Source organism: Scatophagus argus, chromosome 15 (assembly GCF_020382885.2).
Source record: "Scatophagus argus isolate fScaArg1 chromosome 15, fScaArg1.pri, whole genome shotgun sequence".
NCBI classification, from domain to species: Eukaryota; Metazoa; Chordata; class Actinopteri; family Scatophagidae; genus Scatophagus; species Scatophagus argus.
This window is the reverse complement of record NC_058507.1, coordinates 6,404,680-6,418,516: the sequence shown is the minus strand read 5'-3', so window position 1 is coordinate 6,418,516 and position 13,837 is coordinate 6,404,680.

Genomic DNA, 13,837 nt, shown 5'->3' with positions numbered 1-13,837 from the left:
TTTTAAGGGGTCACAAAGCCTTGGTGCAGTAGTTGCACCTACCCAGATTCAGTCTATATTTAATTGATGAACCCAGAGAGAAACAATTATACAGTTTCTACATGTGCACATATGGCAGCTGCTGCTGTTCCTCTGCTGGTCCTTCAATCTAAATTCTGGCGCCACTGCTCTGTACTCTGAATTACCAACAGAGGGCGGTGTAGCACAGCGGTGGGCTGCAGTTGACATTCAGGTGTTGTACATGTAGGACATAGTCTTTCCTTCCATGTGTCCTTGCTGAATGGAGTTAACTAAGTCCTCCATCACTCACATCAGTCCAGTGACGTGGCGGCAGCAGCATAGCAATCAGTCTAAGAGGAAGAGAGAGACAGAGACAGACTGAGACGCTTCAGATAGTTCCACAAGGTTACTGGCTGTAATGGCACGTTGGCCCACTTCTTCTTCTTCTCATGCCCGTTCCTCTTCTGTCCTTTTCTGTGTCTGGCCATATCTAATCAATGGTGACGCTGCCTGGTAAAAGTGACAGTTTTATTTCACTTCCGATTGCATGTGATTCAGATCAGGTATGTGTTATATACAAAAAAACACCACATAATCTGTTGTGCCTTGTTTTGTTATGTGGACAAAAACCAATCTGGATGAAAACTGGAGATCTAGAGAGGCAATATTCATCTGAACCCATCTATCAGAATTTCAGGTCACCGCAATTTGCTGGGAGTTTGTGCAATTTTTCACTTCAGTGGTGTTTTCTGACAGCATTGCCTTGCCTTACCTATCAAAATCTAATGTGGACTGCATTTTTTTTTTTTAATTTAACCAGCTGCTCTGTGTAGGGAAAAAAGCAAGGAAAAGACTATAATGTATGAGCGGGAAAATAAGCTGCTGAAAAACAAGAGTAGAAGCCAGCAGTTCTGTACTAATGGCACATGTATCTTGTTAATACATGCTCAGTATTTTCTGCAGCTGCTTCAGAGTGAAAATCTTCCACTGGAGATAATCACTTATGGCTTTTTGTGTGGATCCTTTGCAGGAGGTATTGAGTCTTTCAGTTTAGCTTTAGAAAAGACTACAGTACATGTTGTTCTAAATCAATCTTTATGCCTTGTTCTTTTTTTTTTGACAGCAGATGAGTTTTGCTTGAATTATCTTCTCTGAGAGCTGAAGGCACTTACTGGGGTTTAGGCAATTAGAAAGCTCTATCACACAATCTGCAAGCCTCTGACTCTGCTCTGGTCAACCCCTGGTCAACCATACAAGCCCCAGCTGACAAATCAGCATGGATGATTGCAATCATTTTTACTGAGGGTTAGGACTGGGTCTACATTTTATTCATGCATGTATGCGGAGTATGTTGAGTGTCAACAAAATAAAAATCAGAAATATATGGGAGGAAACAAAATGACAACTTTGCAGCCTTAGCCCCATAGTGAGAGATTGAGTGTGTGTGTGTGTTTGTGTATGTCACATCTAAGGTAAAAGTGGCAAGATACAAACATATTATAGATCATTGGGATAAGTGGTTTGAGCCACTCAGCCAAGTGAAAAGCCAGCGTTCCACTTCATCTGTCCCACCATTACCTCTCACTCACCCCTGTAACTGAGCTGTCTGCACAGATAGAGAGAGAGAGAGCGATGGATAGATAGATAGATAGATAGATAGATAGATATGGCATTAAGTGAGAGAGAGGGAGTGAATAAGTGAGTGTACGTGAGACTGGGACAGAAAATCGCAAGAAGTAGTCTGGGCATGATCAGGGCATATCCCACGATGATTCCCAGAGCAGTTTGTCTGATACTGGAGGAGTGAGGCAGCAAGGGAATGGGAATATTATGCTAATGGGACGAGGACTGCAACAGTGACACTGACATAGAGGGATGATGGGATTTAAGCCCTCCTGGGGAGGGAAAGAAGGGACAGCGTTGCATGTAGACTGTATGGTGTGTGTATGTGTGGGTGGGTGGATGGAGCATCTTAACGCAGCAGGAAGTTTAAAGCATAGTGGAGCAGGAGGGAGAAACTCCTTTCCTACCTTTCATGCTGTCAGAGCTGTCAGTCAGTCGGCTGAAAGAGATGAGTAGCAGCAACACACTCTTTGTCTGAGCAAAGCAAGACCAGCGATTCAGTTCAGAGGTGGGGTTGCAGTCGAAGAGAATGAGTTATGAGCGGGGAGGTGAAGAGGGAGCAATGATTAAGTGATTGGAGGAAGAAGGAACCTTTTTAGGCCAGCCCACTGTGATGGAGTGGCAGCCATACTGGATGAGTCATCCTGGCCGAGGGGGGAATGATGGGTGCTTTTTCAAATAGTTGTCAAGTCACATTCTGTGATTAACAGAAGGCAGAAGCTGAGGAAAGGAGGATCAGTTTATGCTACAGCGCAACAGTGTCGTGACTCAAACTGATGAGGTTTCTGTCAAAACACTTCACAGTTGATCTGTTGAGAAAAAACAATATATTCATCGTTTAATTTTGAAATACACAGAACTCGAGCTGGTCTGTAAAATTGTTGTCAAGCAGGTAGAATATCAATTGGTCTTTTTGATACCGGGGTCTCATTAAGGAGGAACACTCAAAAATGTTTACCTATAATTTCTCTATAATTCCAAAGAAGAAAATCAATTCAATTTGCAGTTTCCAATTCTTCTTTCCACAGAGATTGTCTCTGTTGGGCTTTTGTGTATCTAGTGGTAATTTAAAAGCATAAAGTTTGTGTAGAAATAAGTAAGTTCATAATAAATTAAGTCAAAGTTCTGCTGGGTAAAACTGAAGTCTAAACAGGCATTTTTGTGCAGTTTGTGCTGACAATTTTAGTGTGAGGCATTGCCACACATTAAAGTAAAAGTCTAAGTGAGTGTAAACAAAATCTTTTTTTTTTGGAAATACGCTTTAGCTCACAGCTTCCATCAACTTAAAGCTGCTTCTTCTGGTGGAAATAATTTTCTGTCCCTGGCTCTGTGCCTGATGTTAACTTGCATCTCTTGTCTGGATTTAGCAAAAGACACGATTAAAAGGGATTACATTGTCTTCTTCTGTCTCGCAATATGCATGTCCATAATTCACATCACTTCCTGTCATAATGTTGCTGTCTGAGCTGCCTACCACCTGTTTGACTTGCATGATGAACTTTTCTGGTTGATTTTTGTATATGAATGTTCAGACAGTATCTTGATTTTATTTTTTTGTTTTCTTTTACGTTTCTAACTGCTAGTGCAAAGTTCATTAAAACAGATAACAGGGCTAACAGCCAAATGTTAACTTCAGTCATTGTCATATTTAGTTTTCAGGTTGTCAAAACTGTAGATGTAAAGACTGGAACCAAACTCTCCAGCGGCCGAAGTGCAGCTTTTATGGTCCCACCCGTCCTTTTTGTTTCAGACTCCATTTTAGATGACAGGACAGACGGAGGTGGTTGCTGCAGTGGGAGCCGAGTCGCAAACTTGATTTGTGTCTAATCCTCCAGTGTGTCTGCAGTGTAGCAGCCATCACTCACCGCTAACTGTGTTAGCCATTAGTATCAATTAATCTCAACAAACACTGTTGGCCATTACGCCCATATATCACCACAAGCTCTGCTAAGTATATACCACACAGCACATAACAGCTCCACACAGCTCTATCGCACTGTGGGAGAAGATGAGAGATACATGTGTCATTCCCCATATGGCTACGTGGGAGAGAAAGAGAGTTACAACTGAGAACAGCGGAGGAGACAGAGGCAGGAGAGAGAAGAGTGGAAAAAGAAGGTGATATATAACTCTTACTGGCCCTCTGGGACTGTGGGGTGCAGCCTCTGTCAACACAGTAAATATACTCTCGGTATTTGTCGTAATAGTTCATTAGTGCTGGGAAGAGATTTACGTAGGGAGCAGGGGTGAGGAGAGTGGATTAGAAAAGGGGCATTTTGTTTTCCAAAATACGTGTTCTAAAAGATATTTTAAAACTACCCGACAGTTGGCATCGCACCACATAAACTTATTTCCATTAAGCCTTAACCCTCTCCCTGCTTCCCTCTCTCTATCCCTCTCTTTCTCTCTACAGCATTTTCAAACTGCCTGAATTAGCCTCCTCATCATTTTGCTCTTTATAATCCTCCTCTCCTCCCCTTTCTCCTCTGTTGTCACCAGCAATAGAATAATCTATGGCTCTTTGCATGATGGGCTGTGCATTATCTAATGCAGGAGATGGGAATGTGTTGGGCAGTGAAACAGAGAGAGAGAAAGAGAGGGAGACATCTCATAACTTGTGCTGTATATCATCTTGATGAGAGACTCTGCGGTGCTGGACTGAGTTGAAGTTGAGCCATGTGTGGACCATAGGATTACATTATTTAAATGGATATTACAACATTTTGGGAAATACCCTGACTGTCTTTCTTTATTATCATGTGATTTATTATCATATTGAGCAGGAGTCAGTGGACATCTCTTGGAAACTGGGAGGGTAAACAGTTAGCCTTGGTCTACTGAAAAAGAAAAAAAAAATAAAGAATATACACCCAAAACTATAAAGCTGATTGAGATGATGCACCTTCTTTTCTTAAGCCATATATACGCAGAAAGATAAAAACAACAATTTATGATTATAGGGGGACTTTGCACTGTTGTGTAACTTTGGGTTGCCCGTTACGGTGAGCAAAAGTTTTGGCTATAGTCTCTGTACAAGCAGGATGGTGCCAAACCTGGCAACTTAGCTGTGCCAGCAAAACTTTGAGAAGCTGTGCAGTCACCGCACAGAGCTGTTATTTGCCAAGAAGTAGTTCCGGCACATTTCTCCAAAAATCCCTAATAATATATCGACTGTCTGTATAAAGGTTAAATAAATTAGATAAAACAATTTGTCAGTTTTAGAGGGCACTTTGTGCAGAGAGTGATTCGCTCCTCCCTCCCACTGAGCTAAGCTTAATATGCACTCCAGCCACCCATTAATGCATATGACATCTCATTTCAGAAAGCAATGAGTGTTTCCTCAAATGTTTGAATTCTTTAAAGCTGCACTGCAACGGTCAAGTGACTTTGTAATGTGAAACAGATCACTCCTAGTAATGAACTTACAAAAAAATTATCATCCGACTCTACAGTTATTCTCAGCTCTAAGAAGCATTTCAGAATCTTGCAGCTCATTGGTTTAATGGTCTGCAACTTCACTGTTGGATTCAATCTCACTTCTCTAATTGATCTTATTTTAAGTTGCAGCAAGATGCTACTTTCAGCAGTAAAAGCTTTGATAAAGCTACTGTGCTCGACTTGTCCTGTGCAAAACGAGAGACAGACACAGTTAGCAACTAACTGGGGAAGAGAGTGGAGAATTTAGCAGCTAAAAAGTTAGATATTTCCAAAAGTAGTTGGTGGTGACCAAAATAGAGCTAGAAGGAAAGTAAATTAGACTTAAATCAGTCAGACATGCATTAGTGAAAAACATGATAACCTTCAATAGGCAGCTCTTTGCTAGCAAGTTCAAGATATCAACTTTACAGATGGGGATTATGATGTTATTCTACACCCTCACCCTCCACCCCACCCCTACCCCAGTGGGGTAAAATTAGATTAATATTACCTTAAAGACACAGGAAGGCTGACAGACAGGTTCCTTGCTCATTCCGGCACTTAAAGCAGCTGTGCCTGGTCTGTGGGAATCAGCTGGCTTTTGCTGGCTTTTAAGAAGGCAGCAATCGACACTTCTTAGTATGAGTGCTGACACATTGGCATGAGTGCTGATCCGCTCCAGGATCGCCTCGTAGGTGAGCTTCATTATTTATTTTTCAGATAAGATTAACTGTAATAGATGGGGGTCAATGACCCAAGACGATCATTACTTATCCACTGACTCAGGCATCTGCCTATACCTTGCTATTCCTCAATTACCCGCTGACAGACAGGCCCGTGGAAACAGGGTCATGCCGAAGCCCCAGCCTCCCCACGTATATTAGGCTAAATCTCCTCCTTCTCACCCCTCTACCCCTCTCTGAGACTCTCCAGGGATCGTGGAGATTGAGTGCTCCATTGTTTCTGCTAATGCGGTTTAGCTGCCCATCAAAGAGGCAGTTGGGAACTGCTCCAGTCCTCAGCATCAGCTTGTCTGTCACTGTGTAGGTATGTTTGTGCGTGTACCTGCTTGTGTATCCGTGTTTCATGTTGCACTATGTGTACATGAATCATGTGCATTTCTGATTGTTTGCATGCTGTTTCTGTATTTCATTTACCACCTTCTTAATGCTTTCTTGTGGTGGCTTTTCCATATGTCCCCCTGCCTCTTTCATCCTGCTTCTATCCTTAAAAACTTGCATTTATTGGTTCCTCTAAGTTACGCCCAACCCATTCCATATGTATGCTTAACCATACAAATGCATTTAAATGTGTTTACCCCCTATCTGCCTTTGCTCCCTGACTGCCAACCCCGTTTCCCCCCTCTTAAATAAACCAATTTAATCATGGAGACTTCTCTGCCCTTGTGCTTTTCTGTGTGTGTGTGTGTGTGTGTGTGTGTGTGTGTGTGTGTGTGTTTGCTTGCTTGTGAGTAGAAGTGACTGTGTGTTTCTATATGTGTGCAATAGAGAGAGAGAGAGAGAGGGAGAGAGAGAAAAGAATCCCCACAGGCTTGTGTGTGTGTGTGTGTGTGTGTGTTTGCAAGTGTGCACGTGAATCCTCCACTTCCCCTGTCAGTGTTGGGTTCAGTGATGCCCAGCATATTCATCCGAAATCTGTGTGACCTTGCCAGTCAGCGAGTCAGTCAGCCATGGCAGGGCATCTAGTATACCTGCCCTCTCCACTCCGTTTGTGTGCATGCTTGTGTGTGTGTGCATAGAGTATGCGCAATGCTTGGATGATTTTTGCTCCTCCTTCCTGTCTTATTTGTGTGGCTTCAACTGTAACTGGCAAACAAGACCCCATTTTGTCCCCCAAGATCAGTTGATTAGCATCTGATTGGGCCTTTAATCCTAATGACTTTTTCCACCACACGCTTTAAGATCAGAATGGCTTTGTCACCCAGTTGCAGCCAATAAACCTCGCTCCCTTCATTCTGTCCCGAAGTGACCAAAATGATTGCATAATGTCACATTTTGAATGTAGCTGAATTTGGAAATCCACTGTCTGAGATGGAAAGACAAGGTATCCAGGCAGCCCTAAATGAAAAATTAAGTGCTCTCCTTTGTTGCACCCACTGGTATCAAAATGTGTATCAGTTGCTTATTCCCTATATGTTTTAATAAAAATGTTCAGCAGCTGACAGTTTGGAACTCTAATGATGTAGATATGGATGTTTGTAACTTGCTATATAAATGTGAAGCAGAGTGTAACTGCAAAAAGAGCCTAAGTGCTGAGCAAACGTTCTCTGGATAAATAGAGATTAGAAATACATACACACACTGTCACACACAGCCAGGTCTTACGTGAACTAGACCAGACTGAAGGCAATGCCAAACAATACAGCACGGAGCTGCTATATTCTAATTTGAGGACAGGCCTGGGTAATTCTGCCACAGGAAATCCTGTTGATGCATCTCATCAATCATTTCTGTGTGAACGGCAGCACCTGTGTGTGTTTTGTTCTCATTCTGTTCAGTTCTGTAAACTTCCTGTCTCCTGTGGGGGGACATTGAGCTTAATTCATTTCTCCAAAGCAGCAATCTGGCTTTGGGCCCTTCAGTGGAAAACCAGAGCAGGGTCTCCATCATCCTAATATTAAAATGGCCTGCATCCCTTCCCTCTGCCCCCTCATCTGCCCTGCCTGGAACGCCCCTGGGCCGTTTGTCATACAAACAACATCTCATATGAGAGTGGAGTTGACATCAGCCCGCCAGGAAAGACAGATGACACATTTCACTACACCTTTAAACAACTGCAGAGGCTTGTACCTCCAACTCCTGTGGAGAGGAGCGGGAGAAAACCCAGCGGGTTAAGGCAGGAACGGGAAGCATGTTGGCTCTGATTCTTCATTTTTCCTTTTTCTCTTTACCTCACTCAGCTGCCACCTTTCATCCTCTCTTCATTCTGTAACCGGGTAATGCAATCAGTTCAACGTTGTAAGACATCAGAGTTTGGATTTAGTCATTTTCTTGTCCTGGAAAATGTGATACTGAAATGCACTTAACAAACTAAACTGATCACCACTGATGTCTTGATCAAATTTACAGGCTTTTCAAAAACTACAGATCCTTACCTTTTAGGACCAGCAATATCTTGTCTTTGCTAACAAAAATGTGACTCATTTATGCAGCACATCAGTGCAGCTGCAATTACACATCTCATTCAACGCTGCTTTTCCTTAGAATTCACCTGTGTGAAATTGTTAATTAATTATAGAAAAGTATAGTTTGCGCTTTTCCAGCCTCTTATGTGATTGCAGGACCAAGTGCACAGTGTGGAAATATGAAGAATTTAAAATCAGTCACTAGTCTACATTTACACTGAAATTCTGTTCCTCCTTTTGTTTCCCTCCTCCCTTTCTCCTGCACACCGAGGTAACTGTTGGAGGTGATTAAATAGCAGAAGAGCTGGTGAGGTGGAAGGTAAAGGAATAGAGGGGGAGTTGTCTAAAGGGGAGTAATAGATGGACGGGCAGGGATTGCAAGGGGACACAGGAGGGCTGCAGAGCTGACAGTGAATCGTCTGAATCAGGGTTTCTCAAGGACTTTTGTAAATTCGCTGTTTGATCTTGGCTTGGGGGGGGGGGGGATTCCAGGAAGACAAATGGGAGGAGAGGTGAAGGAAAGTAAAGGAAGGAAGTGGAGGAAAAGAAGTAGGGAGGGAAGGGCTCTCACAGGGGCTGAAGAGACTACAAGCTGGTGTTTTAGGAAGGGGAGATGGATTGGTTTCTGATACAGTGCAACTATGATGAAAAATAGGCCCTGTTGTTTTCCAGGAGAACAGAAAGCAGCTTGGGTGATTGTGTATGTGTGTGTGTGATGGCCAGTGCTGACAATTAATGAAACTGTGGGGACTGTCCAACACAAAAGATTTATGTTGGATATTCAAGCTAGCAGTGGATAAAACAAGCCTCAAGCTGGCAGTTTTGAACCTCGTAAATTACTGAATGGCAGTGGAATGCACTATTCAGTTAAAAACAGCTCAGTTGTTACTTGGCACACCTGTTAAAAAAGCACTCGTGGAAGTGACTGCAGTGACAACAAGTGACCTATTGTCATACTAATTCAATAGCGTTCTCTGTTTTAAATGTGCTGCTGCAACTTTATTGATTGTAAAACAACAAAGCACTAATTGTCTCTTCACTTTGCAGTGTATTTAAGTCTTGAGAGGATCGCGTCCTTATCAGTGCCGAGCCAGGCACCAGGAAACCGCGCTGGAGACTCGCACAAAGGCACACTCCAGTGGATGTATATGCACATATGAACACACACATGCAAACACAAGCATGCTTATATGCTCACACAAGCCAATGCACACATGTGCCTGCATGGAAACACACATGAACACACACACAGCCCAACCTGAGTGGGCCACCCCAGAGGTTGTTTGATCTGTCCAGACATGCATGGATGTGTGTGTGTGTGTGTGAGAGAGAGAGAGAGTGTGTACCTCAAAGACTCGTGCCGTAGCCACATCGCCACGCCGCTCACTCTGCCGCCCTAAGCTGCGAGAGGCAGGAGAAAAAGGATTTGCTAGTTCACCAATGGCCGCTGAAATGACTGCGATGCTTTGCCGAGTTCCACTTATGTGGGATTTAAGTGGCTGAGAAATTCGAGCACAGTTTTTACTCCTCTGATTCAATCCACTGACTGATTGGCAAATTTAATACACGAATGTAAGATTTAAAACCCCAGGGCCGAAAGAAGCTCTTGACTGCTTCCTTTTCTATGGGTTGTAATATCAAGTGTTGCTGTGAGGGAAACTAGTCCCTATAGCCTATGAGCTTTCTTATAATGTATATATGTATATAAGAAACTGTGCATACGCAGCTGATCCACAGACTCACATCGCAAATATTTCACACTGTGTGTTTACGAGGCAACTATACAATACATTGTGAAATAGCAAAGTTAATCATTTATGGTTGCAGAAATTCAACATTACATTTTTTCCTAAATCTATCCAAAGTGTCAGTTCCAGTGGTTTCCTTTTGCTTATCCTTAAGCCAGGACCGGCTTAGACTGATAAGAGGAGCTAGCCGAGGGTCATCAGCTGCTTAGCCTGTATAGGCCCGTGTGTGTCTGTGTGTGTGTGTGTGTGTGTATGTGTTCATACATGTGCATCCTTGCATTTCATTACATTTGATACAGTATGTGCCTGTTTGATTGATGCATGTGCACGTATGTGAGCTGATATTCGTTATATGCCAGCATATGCACAAGCATTGTGTGTTCTGCCAGCACTGCTGATGTGAATGTGCAGAGGTATTCAGAGAGGTTGGGGATCTGCTTTATCTCAGCCCTCATTGCTGTATAAGAAATCCTTCCCTGACCACATTCGAGGGCCAAGCCTATAAATTGTACCTGAGATATGGTCATCCAGGTGAATGATGTTATGGCTGTTTAAGTATGCTGAAATGTACTGCTATGTGCATTCCTCCATATTAATGTAATTGCACTCTGTGCTTTATGGCCCTATTTAACTGAATTTAACTTTTATTTTGATTATCCCACTACCCTGTATAGGTTAAGCAGCAACAGATAATGGATGGATAATAACTTTTAATTTTACTTGCTCTAATTTTCCTTAGTCTACTTGTGTTTTTCTGTCCATATCCAGCTCTCCTGTATTCTTTTCTATTTGGCTCTAAATGTCCACAGTACTATTCATTCTTATTTCAGCCCATTCACCAGAAAATAAAATGGCATTGTATGTTTCTGCAAACCATGATTCATGTGTTAGACTTGCATTTAAATTTCTATTTTTTGTTTTAAGGTCAGGAAAAAAAATCCTGCTTTGGCTCCAAATACCTGACACAAACACGGACAAAGGAGCCTGCCCAATGCGCCTCTGTGTTGTTAAAATATTAAGTATTATTATAATAATATTATACGGCTTTGTTGACACAAAAATGGCTGCAAAATGTTCCGATGCCCCTTTAAAAACAACATCTCAAAGTGGAGTCTTGCTTGGCTCGTGTTCTCTGCTGCACCTGACATGAAAGTCAGCTTATGTGCATGTAATCTGACCCCAATATGACATGTTTTGTGTAACTTGATATGTTAGGTATGAAATGCACAAATTTAACATATCAGTGGTTTGCAGAAACACGCAATGCCAACATTTTTATTTTGGCAACTGTGTTGGGTACTTCGCTCTGCTCTGTTTCCCTTTTATCTTCCTCCAAGTTTCTCAGCCTGCCACAATTCAATTATTGGCTAACAAGATGATGAAGATGACATGAAAACTGTGAACAAGTGGTGAAAAAATGTAACAAGATGTGCAGCAATCGAGATCAAATGCAGGGCACAGGTTTTGCTAGTGAGGAGGCACCATTTCTTTTGGATTTTGTTTAGTTTGGAAAGGTCAGGATAAAGTAAGAATATTAGTTAGAAAAGGGCAAAGTCACAGTAGGCTGTCTTGGTTCCACACCATCAGCTTTAGGGTTGTTGTATAAACCTTGTTTGTATCCAATCAGATGTTCAGTATAACTAGCCATTAGAGCTGCCTCCAGCGATACTCCAGTGACTCACACAGAATGGCTGCACCAGGCTTAATTGATATTTTAAGCCTCAATCACAATTAATTCTTATAATTAATGTCAAGAAACATCTTGAAAGTTTCCAATCTGCATAATCAGCCTGTGATGACGGATGTAAGCACAGCAAATCGTTCTTAAAAGGGGTGAAGATACAAATCTTCTGTGATCTTTCCATTTTACTTTACTCTGTTAAATGTGGTAAAAAATGAAAAAATGAAAGACTTTAACTTGATCAAAATGTCGTTTTCCTTTTTTTCTTCCCTTTCACTTTTACAAATTGTTGTGTCCTATACAGAGTTTTAAATCATGGCACAGGGCAGATCAGTGCGATGAGTTTTTTTTTTTTGTACTGACGGTAAATGAAATAATCTCATGTCTCATCTCAAGTTAAGCACATTTTTCTGTCACTTACGTCCCATACCTATGGACAGGGATAGGCTAGCTCAGCCTTTGTGCAAAGTTAAGCTTAGATAAGCTAATGACACTGGGCCTTCTCGTCTTCTCATCTGACTCGCTGCAAGAAAGCTTATTTCTCAAAATGTCAAACATCACAAGGAGAACAAACAACAGTTTGGAACTGCTAGAGGAGAGGAGAGGTCCTCATAATCTAATGGGGAGCAGGGACTGCAGGAGAAAGAGATGCACCAATGGCTGTAATGAAATTATGTGGCTTTTAGATGATTTAGAGTTTTCCTTTTATGGTATTTCAGGACAATCAGATCTTGTGTAAAAGTTGTTTACAGCACACTTGTAAATCTCGGTCCTTGTATTTTCCGACTATTTACTGTGCAAATTTATGTCTCTAGTGTCATTATTCTGGGAGGGTTATTATTCAAGGTGTTACGAGGTCTAAACTAACTTCTCTGTTGGTTGAACTGTAGCTAAATCTGTCTTATATTGCATGCGGTATGGTAACACCTGGCATAAATTACATCTGGTGAAGCTCCAGAGAACACAGCAGCGTTAAGCAAAGCATAGTTTAATGGAGCAATGGGAATCATTAGATATGAGAGTTTAATTTTGGAAATTTATGTCTGTGCTTAATAAACCATGTCTCAAAGTGGCTGTAACTATTTCTGAGCCGAAGGAATTAATTGGATTGCTGCAAAATAGTTAAAGTATATGTCAGCCAGATATCTACTTTATATTCTTTACAGTTAAGAGAAATTTCTGTCTTTGATGTCAGCATTTCTATGGCAGGATTATCGATTCCCTTTAACTCCAGCTGTGAATCGGGTCAAACACGGAGGAAGATTCATGAATGAAATACGAAGAATTTTCGAAAGCATACAACTCAATCTCCTTATCAGTTATATTACATATCTCCACATGTTTATCTTTATGCCTCTCAGTTCTATACAGATGACAAACAGGGTTTCCAAATGGGATTTACTGGGATGAAATCACGTTTCTCATTAGAAGAAACTTTCATCCATTGGAATCCTTATTTTCCTGTCTGTCTGACTGAGTTCACACCAGCAGATCAATATTTGGCTGTGGTTATAATTTGGAACAAACACACACTGCAGGCCGTTATTCTGTCTCTCAGTGTGATAGTAAACATGCATCATAAACATCTTCCAACTGGCCTGATGCCTGGAAATCAATTACGGCTTTATTGATACCCACTGTAGCATGTCATAACAACGGTAATGATATGAGACTTATTAGGCCACTGACAACACAATCTTCCATCTTGTTTCAAAATGTTGACCTTGACTTAAATGCAGACAGTAGAAAACAGTAGATCACAGATAAAATAAGTCATTGTATTGATCTCAGAAATAAGCATGAAGCATTTGTGCCGGTCATGTGTGGAAAGGGTTTGCCCAGTTTTCCTCCTGTGAGATCAATATTCATTACTTGTCAGTTTAGAGCTTAATTATGAATGGTTATAATTAATGCTTTGCTTGTATGATGAATGGTTATCATTGTGTGGGGTGGCGCCTCGTGCCGGAGGCTACAGAGGTTTACAATATCATTTCTCCTTCGAGCCTTTGGCTAGTTCATATGCTGTGACCCAGTGTTCCTGATGCATTTTCTGCCTCTGTAGACTGCTAATCAATGATCTAAATTGTCTTATACATAAGAAATGATGCAGCAGTGCCTGAAGGTGATGCATCATGAGAGGAGTCTTGTCAATGGAAACTGATGCAAGTCCTTTTTTTTTTTTTCTCCCATGATTTTTTAAAGTTGCAAAGTTTGATGAGTTGG